Source organism: Vombatus ursinus, unplaced genomic scaffold, assembly GCF_900497805.2.
Source record: "Vombatus ursinus unplaced genomic scaffold, bare-nosed wombat genome assembly UNPS02014973.1, whole genome shotgun sequence".
Taxonomy (NCBI): domain Eukaryota; kingdom Metazoa; phylum Chordata; class Mammalia; order Diprotodontia; family Vombatidae; genus Vombatus; species Vombatus ursinus.
The window spans coordinates 5463349-5478083 of NW_020954751.1; positions in this window are offsets into that span (position 1 = coordinate 5463349).

The window sequence follows — 14735 nt, forward strand, 5'->3', positions numbered from 1 at the left end:
CATGCATTGTATTTGGACAACGAGCTGGTCTCAGAAGTGGACAGGAAGAAGAAAATGTCCATTCAGTGCTTTTAACTATGTCGAGTTTCTCTCTGAGACAATGGCCCATTAAAAAAAAATAATTATCTTTGCTGGCATATGAATGTGAGCCATAGAATATCACAATCTCTGAAGGATTAGAGTTGCTGGTCACCCCAAATATTGGAAAGACACATGAAAGTAGGCTAAAATATGTTAAAAGTAAAGAATTAGGAGTAAGGTGGTAGAAGAGAAGAGGTGTAAAAGAGACCATCAAAGAGAGGGATATGACTTGGAACAAAAGGTGAGCCTTTCACATTTTGAGAACAATGGTTAATGGAAAGACGTTTTATATTGGTATTTACATTAACATCAAGAGAGTGGAACAATGTACCTACTATGAGGTATAGACTCCTTTTGGTGGATTTACGCAGACATGGATAAGAGCCACACAGTATGGGTTACGATATCACCTTTGGAAGGAATATTCAATGAATAAGATTCTAGAAAGTGAGCAGGGGGTCAAAGTGGGTAGAACTTTGGACTTGGAACATTGGTCCTGGAGGACATGAGTTGGAATCCTTCTTCAGATGCTAGCCTTAGTTTCCTAATCTATAAAATGGGGATGATAATAGTACCTACCTCAGGGGATTACTGAGAGGTTCAAGTGAGATAACATATATCAAGTATGTTGCAAACTTTAAACTCTTTATAAATGCTAGCTATCATAAAACAGGGATGATCATAGCAACTACCTCACAGGGTTGTTTTAAGGACCAAATGAGACAACAGATACAAAGTATTTTGCAAGCTTTAGATTCCAGATCCATTAAAGAAGTAGCTACCTGGTCCTTACAGGGATTGAACCCACTGTTTTGGTTTCCTTAGTATCATGCTATATCCAACTGAGCTAGCCAGTTTGGACACAGACTCATAGACTTAGAATTATAGAGTCTTATGTTAGAATAATTCATTCATTTAAGCACATTATGCAGGGTATTATGTGCCAGGCTAGGGGAGGTACCAATTTCAGTTATCCAGATCTTGCAGGCATCATAAAGGGAAAGAATGCAAACACAGAGAACTATAGTTTCAAATATTACATAGTGAAATGCCTTAGGCGGTACAGAAGAAAGGACTATGGTAAGTCTGATCTGGAGGATCACTGAAGACTTTATGAGGTGGCATTTAAGTTGGGATAAGTCGGATTTTAAAAGGTAATGATAAGAGAGGAGGGAGTTTATTCCAAAAGAAATAGCATAAGCAAAGACATGGGGCAGGAGAATGTAGGGAATGTTTTGGGGGACAGAGTAGTCCAATTTGGTGGAAACATAGATTATTTGCAGAGTAATTGTATCTCATAAGGCTGAAGGGGTAGATAGGGTCAGATCATAGGTGCTGGGAGTCAATAGGGACCCCTGAAAATTTTTGATCAGAAGAGTAACATGATCAGATTTAACAAAACATACATTTAAGATTGATTTTCTTTCCTATCAGATGAGATAACATTTATAAAATGTTTAGCACAGTGCATAGTACATAGTAGATGTCTAGAAAATGTTTGTTCCCTTCCTTTCCCTCTTACAAAAAGTAAAATAATCATGCAAATAAACACAAGAAATACCGATACCCCCAAGTACACTTCTGGGAAAAGCATGAACTTCTGAAATCTTGAAATTAATGTTCATATATTTTATTTCATCTGTGACTTAAACCCCAACTGAATAATAGCATCTTATTAGTTCATAACTGGTAGAGAGAGGCAGCAACTACACATCTCTTAAACTAGTTCCTTAGCAATGAGTCAATAATAAGAAATTGACTCCCACTCCCATGTCCTCTAGGCAGGTTTTGGTGTTCTTTTTCTTACATAGTGCCTGGAACCTGGTGCCTGTATTAAGCACTTAATAAATGCTTGTTGACAGTTAACCAACTAAATTTATGATCCTAATACTGTAGGCCAACATGGTGGTATCTTATCTCTCTTTACCATTTTATACCATGAATATTAAATTTCAATTCAATTCCACTTCAATATTTATTAAGTTTCTCTATGTTTCCCCCTTCCCCACTCTATTATAAGCTCCTTGAGGGCAAGGGTACTGTATATTAATTAGCTGTGGATCTTCTCAATGCCTAGAATCTATAGGACATTGCGTGTAAGAGGCAGCATGATTAGATTTAGAGTTTTAATATCTAGGTGTACTTTCAGGCTCAGTAAAAGTTGTATGATTTTTTATAATTTCAATCTCTCTGGGGCTCAGTTTCCTCATCTGTGTAATAGAGGTAAATAATTCCCCAAGACTGAAATTCATGAAGTCTGAGAAGAATGATATAGTAAAGTGTTCCCCAAACCATGTCCTACCAAGCCCTCATGTTGTGTTGTACCCTGGGTTTTGTGATTCAAAGCCCACTCCTCTGCTGCTCCCCCTACTCTTTTATCCCCATCCAGCTCAGACCTACCCCTCCACAGTCCCTGCTCTCCTCTGCTCTTCCCTTCCCTCTGGAACTCCCTCTGGAACTCCCTTTATTCATTCTGGAACTCCATTTATTTATCAACAAGATTCATGCTAGACCTCTTTCTTTCAAACCTTTTGGATTTTTTTTCTGCTCACAGAAACCTATCTTTCCTCAGGAAGATGTTGCATCTCTGGTGCTCCTTCTGTTTAATGCCTTCTTTATCCTGACTTACTGAGCCAGAAGGACCAGTAAGAATGATCCTTTCTCTAATTGTTTTCCATGGTGACCAAGCTTCCAGTGTTCCAAGCCTGGGACATTTTTCATGGGGCTGCATTTTTAGATGGAAATATGACTCCTACTGGGTGGAGAGAGACACTGAGGAGACCTGCATAAAAAGCAGAATTTGTTCCAGTGCTTCTTAGGGAGATATTGGTGGTTCAAGAGATCCTTCAGGAGAGATGCACATAGAGAGAGAGAGAAAGACTTTGGCAGCTTTGGAGGTGAAGGGAAAGATGGCTCCTCAACATGTCTCTGATTTCCAACTTAGTTTCCTAGAGACTTCAGAGAGAGAATTTTTTTGTATATCAGGTGGGACTTCTCTATTGTTTGAGGTAAGATTTCATCTCTTTCCCAGTAGAACTCATTTACTTTTGCATATTTTATGGTTTGTTTTAAATTGAAGAATTTCTCTAATTTCTATTTGATGTTTTCCTCGGATAAGTGGGTTTACTTACTCTTCTCTATTTGTGATGATCTTTTGTGTAATTGGTGACTACTGGGAAAGAGGCTATACCGGTTCGTGTAAACTAAATGGTACCCTCCCCCATAAGAGCAATCATAGCAATGAATTTTGTTCTGAACTTCTAAACATTGTATCCTTGGACCAACAGGATTTGAGGTGAGGGACAGATACATATTTATGTATAAATCTACCCTGATAGCCCTCTAGAAATAGGCAATAGAAGGAGTGAACACTCAGCCCCAGTCCTTCCTCTGTTTCTCCTAAAGACAGATGTTGCTGTCTCCCTTCACGAGGGGTGGGCTTAGATTACAGAAACCTATCCATGCCACTCATGAGCTGTGCTACTGTACATTTAGACAACCCGTGTGGACATGCGTATCTTACACAGGCTCACATATTCTACAAGAATTAGTCCCTTAATAACGTGTATCAGTTGATTGATTGATCTTTCACCTTTTCCTTTCCAGACCCTTCCTCTGATAACTCAAAAGCCTTTCCCCTTTTGATGTTCCCTTTCTCTGTCTAAATTGCCCAGTTCAGAAACTCATTGCAGTCAGTTTTATCCTTTATGGTCATTCTCTCTCCTTTTTTAGGGCAGTCATTATCTGGTTAATAGCCCTTTTAACCTCAGCCTCACATTCAGTGTCCCTTAGAATATTCTGGTCTCTCAGTTCATCGAATTCCTCAACTACCTTGACCTTTATCTTAGGGGATTATAATAGAGTCATAGATCAAGAGATAGAAGAGACTTTACAGTTCATATAGTCCAACAATCCCTACCCTGTTTAACAGATGAAGAATCTGAGTCCCAAGGAATATATATGACTTGACTAAGTTTGTGTAAGACAGAGCTGGAATTTGAACTCAGGTCTTATTACTCCAAGTTCAATAATCCTTCCACTGTGCTACATTGCCCTTAGCCTAACTAAAGGGTTATCACTTCTGACATCTCACCATCACCTATAATTATGGCACTTCTATGATCTCAAGCTCTGAAATTTCCTCCTCTTTTTTTGTTTCTCCTTTACTCTTAAATCTGTTCTTCATCTTCACTCTGATCTCCGGTTCCTTTATGAGATATAGGACTGAAAAGGACCATGAAGGTCATCTAGTGGCTATGCCCTTATTTTTCAAATGAGGAAACTGAGGACTAGAGAGGTTAACTAACTTGTTCAAGGTCACATGGGTTACAAATAGCAAAACCAAGATTTGAAGCAAGATTCTCTAACATCAAAATGAGAATGCTTTCCATTATATTATACTGCCTCATTCTCTTTTGGCATTTTTTTTCTCTCCTCATAGTTTTATATAGTTGCCCAGTTCAATTATACACTGTTTGCTGCTCTTTGATCTCTCAATTCCTTGTCCTATCACAGTATTCACTAACTGCAAAATCTCAACCCTGAGTCACCTGTACCATTCACCTTTTCTGCTCTGATAGGTTATCCTATCAACTGGGTCTATTCCACATTCATGTTATCTAATCTCACCTGGCCTTCTCTGCTTAGTGACAAACCTTTAATTCTTGCTTGATTGACTACCACATTCCTTGTAGCAGCTGTTGTAAAATTCTCCTTTCTCCTCAAGGTCCTGTGCTACCACCTGTCGTCCCTCTCAGCAGAGGACCTAGCCTCTTAATTTATTGAGAAAAAGAAGACCTTCTGCTAAGAGTGCCCCTTTGCCCTCTATTCCACATTTCAACATTCTTCTATATTATGACACCAGTTTGTCCTCATCTACTCGAGACTCTAATGAAGGGGTGGTTATTCTCTTTGCCAAAGAAAACTCCTCTGCTTGTATCCTTGATCCCAAGCCCTTCTTTCTTCTCTAGGAGCTTGGACCTTGAAAACTCATTTTCTTTTGCTTGTCTTTAATGATTTCTTACCCAGGAGTCCCTTCCCTGCTGCTTACAAACGTGCCCATGTCTCCTCCATTAAAAAAAATCACCTAACTTTGACGTATTCCCAATTTATTGTTATATATTACACTTTCCTTTCACAAACTTCTATAAAGAGTTATCTATACTAACTGGCTCCAATTTGCCTCCCACTCACTTTTCAAGTCTTTTATAATTGGCTTATGACCTTGTTATTCTACTAAAACTATTCTCTACAAGGTTACCAACACTCTCTAAGCTGTTAGATCCAAGAGCCTTTATTCTCATTCTTTATCCTTAACCTCTCTGCGAATATTGACATTGGCCACCACTAACTCATGGATACTCTCTCATTCCTGGGCTTTTGTGACACTACATTTGATAAAGAATCTCATAATATTCATGTGAAAAAAGATGGAGAGATGTGAGCTAGACAATAGAACAGTTGTGCAGATTCAGAACTGGCTAAAAGGTTTTATCTAAGATGTACTTTATAAGATCACAAAATAATTGATCTTAGAGGTCATGTGATCGAAACTCTTCATTTCACAGATGAGGAATTTGAGGCCGAGATAAGTTAAATGACTATGACAGGATGCAGTATCATAAATCCAGTGCTAGAAGAGACTTCAGAGACATTTAGTCCAACTGCCTCATTTTACAGATGAAAAAACTGCATCCCAAAGAGGTTAAGTGATTTACCAAAGCTCATACAAATAGTGACAGAGATGGGATTATTAATAGTCCTATGTCAATTAAGAAGAATGACTCTAGTGGAGTGCCCTAAAGGCCCTATGCTATTTAATATTTTTTATCAATAACTGAGATAAAGACAAAAAATGGATTGTTTAATATATTTCAAATAAAAAAGTATAAAGTATACTTAACATAAAAGATGGCAATTAAGATGCTAAAAGATCTTGACAAGCTAGAATATTTTAAATAATAAGTCTATATTCATGTCCCCAAAATAGTATTATTTTTTACTATATATTTAACCTCATATTTAATATTTTAGAAGAAAGACTTCTGTGAGTTTGTTGTGCAATACATCTAAAATACATTATCTGAATAGTACTTGATGAACAAGAGGACAATGAGCAGAGAAGAAATGTAACAGATTGTGGGCATTTTTATAGCAATTTATTCTCATCCACAACCTCCTATACCACTGATCTCTATGTGCTGTTATATCTAGATATATTCATTTCAAGTGAAACAATGAATAGGTCACCAAATCTGAAATCTTGGTTTTCTCTGGAGAACCTTGTACCAGTCCCTATCAGAATTCAGGCAGCAGAGTATATATAAGCTGAAGGTCTGTTTTAGGTAGTGATTTCTGGTCCTCATATAAGATTTGCTTTCTGAGTATCTGTCATGGTCAGACTTTCTTGATAGAATTAAGAACTCATAATTCTGAGTTTGCTACTATTAATTATCTGGATAAGGAGCGTACACTGATTTCTTTCCTTTATCTGACAGAATGCATTAAGCTATGAACTACTGGCCCATTCAATCAGTTTCAGCAACTTTATTGGAATGACAAGCTATGTTAGCCTTATCAAGTCTCAGACTGGTTTTATGTAGTATTTCCGCATTGGCCATAGCTGCTTTACTTGGTTACCCACGTAGACAGCATATTGCTGTGGAAGGAACACTGGACTGTAGCTCTAAAACAACAGCCCGATCTAGTCTTGACTGCTGGTTGACTGTGTGACCTTCCTAATACTCCCTTATATTGATGGATTTCAGTGATCTTTTGGACTTCCTTTTTCATTTGGCCAATTTTGTTTTTTAGGGTATTCTTCTCCTCATTGGCTTTTTGGAATTCTTTTGCCTTTTGGGTTAGGCTATTTTTTAAGGTGTTATTTTCTTTAGTATTTTTTTGGGTCTCCTTTAGTAAGCTGTTGACTTGTTTTTCATGATTTTCTTGCAAAACTCTCAGTTTTTCCTCTGCTTCTCTTACTTGCTTCTCAAAATCCCCTTTGAGCTCTTCCAAGGCCTGGGACTGATTCACATTCTCCTTGGAGGCTTTGGATGTAGGAACTTTGGCTTCCTTGTCTTTTTCTGGTTGTATGTTTTGATCTTCTTTGTCACCAAAGTAAGATAATATAGTCTGACTCTTTTTGCGCTGCTTACTCATGATCCTGGCCAATTACTTAAGTTTTAAACTCTTTGTTAAGGTAAAAGTCTGTTTCCAATGCGGAGAATGTACTATCCCAAGCTTCAGGGGTTTGTACAGCTGTTTTCAGAGATACTTCTAGGAACCTGAAAATTTTCAATTCTTCCAAGGTGCTATGATAAGGGACAAGGTGTTTTCTCTCCACCGCCGTAACAAGCTTCACCACACCAGCATTCCTCCTCGCCCCAGGACTGCCCCTCAGAACTGTGACCCAGATCCAAGCACCGGTAAAGCAAGAGATTCCTGCCTCAGCATTGGTAAAGAGAACCCTGCAATCCCCCTGTGATCAACCACTTGATTCCCCCTCAGTCTGTGGGCCGGAAGCTCAGGAAACAGCCGTAGCCCTGGGGGTGTCTGAGACCTAGCTCCTTCTCTCACTGCAGTCACAGACTTTTCCCACTGACCTTCTAAGTTGTCTTTGGCGTTGTGGGTTGAGAAGTCTGGAAACTGCCATGGCTGCCCGCGATTCAGTCCTCTGAGGCCTGCTCCAGTGTCGCTGTGGCTTGCGCGCCCACTCTGAACTGCTCTCCTCTCCCCACCTGGTGCGATATACCTTTCTGATCAATTATCCAGGCTGTCTTTGGCTGGCAATTTGTTTCACTCTGTCTTCTTGTGGGTACCATTTTTTGTAGGTATTTGGAAGGGTTTGGGGGGAGAGCTCGAGCAAGTCACTGCTTTCCCTCCTCCATCTTGGCTCCACCCTATTGATGGATTTCAGATGGAATAAGCTCATGAATCATATCAGTATCTGAATCAGGATCATTCTGAACCACTGCTATCTTGTGCATCCAATGCAGCAGTAGCAGCTACAACTAGCAATCAGCCTTTGAGAAGGACCTTCAAGTTCTCCTATCCTTAAGAATGGGAAAACAGACAGTTTATTGAGGGCAGCAGTGCATACAGCTGTAAGAATTGGAAGCTGAGAATTCAATGGAGAAACAATGGAATGAGAGTCATCATGGCAAAAGGGGATGGTATGCTGAACCTGGAGTCAAGAAATCTGGGTTCAAATCCTTCCTCAGTGGCTGTGTGAATATGAACAAATCACATAACCTCTCAAGACTTCACCTTTCCAATTTGGAAAATGAAGGTAAGATAATACTTTTGCTACATACTCAGCAAGGGTATGTGAGGAAAGTGCTTCACAAACCTAAAGTACCAAACAAACATGACAGTCATTGGAGAGCCAACCTCTCTTCTCAGCTAGAAGGAAACACAAGCCTCTAGCATTCTTAGATATTTTTGTATGGTTTTAGTACCTTTGGAGGTGGTATGGGGAAGGAGGAAGGGACAGGAGATGGAGGTTCTTAGTCTCAGTTTTGCCACTTACTAGTCAAATAATCTGGGAAAATGACTTCACATTCAAGCTTGCGTTCTTCTCTGCAAAATAAAGGGTTTGGGGATAGAGCTAGCACTCTGTACTTGGAGTCAGAAAGATTTGAGTTCAAACTGTACTTTTGATGTTTATTAGTTGTGCGTAAGTCACTTAATCTCTCTAAGCCTCAGTTTCCTCATCAATAAAGTGTGATAGAAATAGCACCAATAGTAACTACTTGTAAGGTTGTTGTGAAACTCTAGTGGGATAATATGTCTAAAGTTCAGGGAGGACTAGCCCCTCCAGTATGAGGGCTTGCTTAGCCCTTTCCAGCGTTGTTCCTCTATCTTTCGTGCCCACCTTTCATCCAGCTCCCACCTATGGCTCCAAGCTGTAGCATGCACAGTGGAATGGCCAGATGAGAACGATTTATTCCAACAGCCACGAAGGTGGGTGCTGTGAAGTGCTTAGAGTTTGGCCAGATGTCAGAGACATCAAGGTCATCCGATGCATCCTGGGCCATCGATGTTTGTCTTGACTTTTGTCCTGCAACTAGACTTAGATGACTGAGAAAGAGAGTGAGGCTGATGACTTTGTGCAACTCTGCCTCACTTAAATCCAATTCATAAGCAAGTCAAACCATCATTCCACAATGTCATTGGACAGAAACTCTGACGGGCTTTCCCTCCCAGATTGATTTAAAATACATATATATATATATATGTATAATATGTATATATAATTTCCCCTTAATTACATGTTAAACAATTTTTAACTTTTTTTTTAAAGTTTTGAGTTCCAAGTTCTATCCCTCTCTCTCATTGTCCCTGAGACATTAAGCAATTAGATATAGGTTATACATGTGTAATCATGTAAAACATTTCCATATTTGTCATTTTGTACAAAAAACTCAAATAAAAGTAAAAGAATGAAAGAAAGAAAGTGAAAAATAGCATGCTTCAGTCTGTATTCAGACAATATCAGTTCTTTCTCTGGTGGCAGATAGTATGCTTCATCATTAGTCCTTTAGGATTGTCTTGGATCGTTATTTTGCTGAGAATGGCTAAGTCAGGGGTGGGGAACCTATGGCCTCAAGGCCATGTGTCCTCTAGATCCACAAGTGTGGCTTTTTGAATCCAAACTTCATAAAACAAATCCCAAGAGGATTGGCCCCACCCCTGGGCTAAGTCATTCATAGTCCTTCGTCGAACAATACTGTTGTTACTGTGTACAATGTTCTCCTGGTTCTGCTCACTTCACTTTGCACCAATTCATGTAGGTCTTTCCAGGTTTTTCTGTAATCATCCTGCTTGTCATTTCTTATAGCACAATAATATTCCATTACCATCAGATTGATTTTTTTATGTGAAGGCAAACTAGTCCATCTTTTGCCTCCATTCTTACCTAGTTTTTAAATACTGAATGAGTGTTGCCTCAGACAAACCGAGGCCTGGAAAAGACCTAGTTTAAAATAGCCAAGGTCTCCCACTGTACCTGGGGCCATTGCCAGTCATCCTGACCTATGTCTTAATACTGGACTCCAATGACTCTGGAGGAGAGAGTGAGGCTGGTGACTTTGTATAGCTCTGCCTCACTGAAATCCAATTTACTTGCAAGTCAAGACATCACCCTTTTGACGTCATTGATCTTTTTCAAGAATGAAGGATGAACGACAACAACAATCTGTGGTTCCCTTAAGCCTTTGGGTAGGGAGAGTGGCTTTGAGTGCTTCCCACTCAGGCTGATGGATGGCCCTTCATACATGATTCCTCTGTCCTTTGCCTCTTTGTCACTTCCTACTTCTAGGTGAAGGAATATTAGAGACGGCTACAACCTTGTAAGCTTCGAAAGATCAGAAGAGTCCAAGGACAGGAATCTATGCCAGAGTTTGCTACCAACCAATGAGGGGATTCCAACCCAGCAAGGCAAGCTACTGGTCCAGCTTTTGCAAGTGAACTTGGTAGTCCTAGTGCTTTGTAGCAATCAAATTAAGTTTGAGTCCCTCAGGGAAGTGGTACGTGGCAAAGAATACCCCTGATATAGGGGGATACTTGGCACTTCTGTTCTTGTGATATCCTCTTAGTACATATCCCTCTGTAAAAGCAAGCAATCAATTAAATAATTTTTAAAAAGAAAAAGCAAAAAAAGCCCATTACTAGTACATATCAATCAAAAGTATCATATGATTTTTACAACCTTCTGAGGTGAGTAGAGAGGGTTATTATTGTCCTCTTCCTAAGAAGAAAAGGGAGGCTCAGACAAGTTGAGTGACTTATTTAAGATCTCCAAGCTACTGTAAGACTGGAGTTAAAATTATATTTTAAAATTATCTTGCCCTTCTACTTGATAGGACATCTCTTGGTCCTAAGGCTCAGTCTAATTCTATTTGAAGTAACTTGGTTAATTGAACTCTTCTGAAATTTCTATTCATATACCATTAGAAGTCAAATGAGGGGGTGATCTAAAATCCCCTTGGATCTAATACAAGAGGCTGCTCCCCATACTGGTTTAGAAGTCCTCTCAACATTCTTCATTGGAAAGTGCCTAGCTCCCCATATGTGCAATTTATAGTTATTAATACTCAGTAAAGATACCATCTGATCACTCTTCTAATCATTTCTGACTTAGAACTCATATGTCATTATCTTCATTGGTGACGTGAAAATCTAGAGCTTGTCTGAGGAATGCTATGGAGCTAGAGACTATCATCTTCCCAATTGTTCTCTACTTGATGATTCTGGCTTCAGTTACTGCTAAGAATACAGCACTAGGGGGTTAGGTGATCAGGAGAGAGCAAGAGTAAGGAGGCGACCGTTACATCGAGTCCCGAGGCATCATACATTTGAACAGCCTTGCAGATAGGCCTAAAGACTCCATCAGCCACACCCACACTCGCCAAGGACAAAACAAGGTTACGTCTGGTAGTGAGGGAGCTTGAAGGAGCACAGTAGTTGCTCTGTGGGTTACATTTTTTCCATTTTTTTATCAAGATTTTAAGTGTGCTTCTCCTGTTTTCTTATAGAGTCACTTTATTTTAAGTCCTAGATGTAAATATTTAGACTAATCGGCATGGCTCTAATAATATAGCTAACATGTGGTGCTTTGAGGTTTCCAAAGTCTTTCCAGATAGGTGCTAGTATTATTTCCATCTTAGAGAATAGGAAATTGAGTTAAGTGACATGCCCAGGATAACAGAGCTCTCAAACATCTAAGGCAAGATTCAAACTTGGTTTTTCCATATTGGGAACGTAGTATTCTATCCAATCCATCTACCTCTATCTGAATTGAAATCCAACCTCTGACTTTTTACTAGCTGTGTGACCCTGGGCAAGTCACTTAACCTCTGATTGTCTCAGTTTTTTAAATGGTAAAAAGGAGATCATTCATTTACCTCCCAAAGTTGTTGAGGGGATCAAGTGAGATAATATTTTTAAATTGCTTATCATACTGCCTAGCACGTAATAAGTGCTTAATAAATGCTAGTTTCCTTTTCATTTCAGTGAGTTGCTGCTTCATGAAGACAGATCATTTCGTGCTGTCCTGAGTTTTCTCCACTGCCTGCAAGATTTCTCCAATATTTTTCTTTACTACTGAGGACTTTCTACTTGTAGCCAAGCCCATTTCCAGGAGTTGCTATATCTACTTGTAAGTCTGAAGCCCAAAGACCAGTTCCATTCAGAGGCTGTACATGAGGAAAGGGGATCATAAAGTTCATGAGAGAGACCACCTAGACAAACAGAAGCCACTCCAGGTTCGTAGGCTTTAGAGGAGACCTTGATATCATGTATTCTGATCCTCTCATTTTATGGAAGAGGAAAGTGAGGTCTAGAAAGGTGAAGTGACTTGCCTTGCCCCAGGTAACACTAATATTAAGTAACAGAGAGAGGAATTGAACCCAGATTTTGACTACTTTTAACCAAAACCAACATCGCAAGTCCACAAGACATGCATAGCAACTGGATTTATTACAAGAGAAATAAATATGCATGTGGGAACTCCCTATACCAAGAAGCTCAGTGGTGCAGGGACAGATCTAGAACTCATGCTATTATACCAAGAAGTATGAGTATTTGAAACACTCAGAGATTAAATGGAAATGAAAGCTTTACTTAAAAAAAAACACCTTAAAATAAATAGTTTGAGATATACGTAATTACACACACACACACACACACACACACACACACACACACACACACATATATTGCACAGATCCTGAAGGTTTGCAGATGGAGAGAGTGTTGTACTCTCCACATCCATGAGTGTCTTTTTAAAATGTTACCGGGTGATATTTACACCTGTAAAGAAAAATATGAATTAGCTTTTAGGTTTCTTGAACAGAAACAATCTCATCAGAAATAAGTTCTATTAAGTATTGACTTGCTTCTGTATTGAAATTAATCTTGGATTCACATTCAGTATTTCCACCCGTGTGTTAGTGATTGGAAAAAGTTAGAACATGCCATCTTAGCCAACAGTTGTGATTACCTTTATTAATGTAGGATTTATAGTTGCCATCCAAGTGCTGAGAGTTCAGCTGAATTATAACTCCTTCTCCCGATTTCTCTAGTTACAGTATTCATGATTCATTCATCCATTCATTAAATCTAATAAGATAAAATTTAATAGGGATCAATATAAAGCCTTATACTTACGTGGCACATTGGTAAAAATGTTAGATTTAGAGTTACAACATTTCAAGATCACAGAATTTGAGAATTGGAAGGAACCACAGTAATCACATAGTCTAACCCACAAATGACAGGGATCCCCACTATAATGTATCTGACAAGTCATCATCCAGCATCTGCCTGAAGACCTCCAAGGAAGGGAGATGTACCACCTCTAGAGCCAGGCTGCTCCCCTTTTGGAACAGTTTTAATTGTTAAGAAGTTTTTTTTTCAGACCTCAAGCCTCAATTTGCCCCTTTTGAAACTTCTACCTATTGCTTCTTCTTCTGCCCTCTGGGGTCAAACTAAACATGTCTAGTCCCTTTCCCAAACAATAACCTTTCAAATGTTTGAAGTCAGCACCTATTCCCCCTGAGTCTTTTGTTCTCCAGATTAAATATGCCTCATTCTTTCAACTGATGCTCATATGCTAGGGACTCAAGCAAAATTGTATCAATGTAGGTCTTACCCACACCAGAGAAACCAAGACATTTGAAGAGTTACAATAAGAAGTAGGCAGGGCTTACACACATGGATCTTTCTACCCCTCCCTCCCCTTCCCCAAAGAAAGAAAGAGTCAAATTGAGACATTATGTGAGGCTTGGCCTCTTCTAGATCCCACTTGAATAAGAGTCTGCATGAATCCAGGAGACACTATTAATTCTTTTTTCATTGATGTATTTTATTTTAACATTGTCTTCATTTCTGAATATATGCCTCCACACTCTCCTACCCAGTGATCCATGACTTGAAACAAGGAATGAAAAAGAAAAAGAACAAAAAACAGTTCAGTCAGTATGTGCCAGTATGTGCCACATCTACAGTTCCCCACCTTTGCAAAGAAGGGAAGGACTTGCAATTTCTTATCTCATCTCATCCAGGGTTAATCATTGACTGATCAATTAAATCTTTTATTATGACTATACAGCATTTGGTTTCCTTCCTTCTTTCCTTCTTTTCTTCCTTCCTTCCATCCTTCCTTCTTCCCTACATTCCTCTTTCTCACCTTTCCTCCTTCCCTTCTTCCTTTCCTTCTTTCCTTACATTATCCCATCTTTTCCTTCCTTCCTTCCCTACATCCTTCCTTCCTACCTTTCCTCCTTCCCTTCCTCCTTTTCTTCCTTCCTTCCTACCTTTCTGTTTCTTCCATTTACTATTGTGTAATAACTGTGAATATTGTTCTACATTAGTCTATGTTAAAAGATATGAGACATGCTCTTAAGTTCTATCCATTTTTTGGTCAACATCACAGACTTTACATTAAAAAAGAAAAAAAAAATGGAAAAGAAGAAGCAATCCAAGAGGGTCCTCTCTTGGTCTGTAAGTGGCCGAAGACATTTGAGAGAGACAGTAGCAGTGGCTAAGTTATAAATAGCACTTTTCATTCAATGACCTCAAAACAATTTCAGACATTACTCAATTAAACTTTGTGGGGCCTGAGGGAGGACAGTGGCTTTTGTTATTCCATGTGG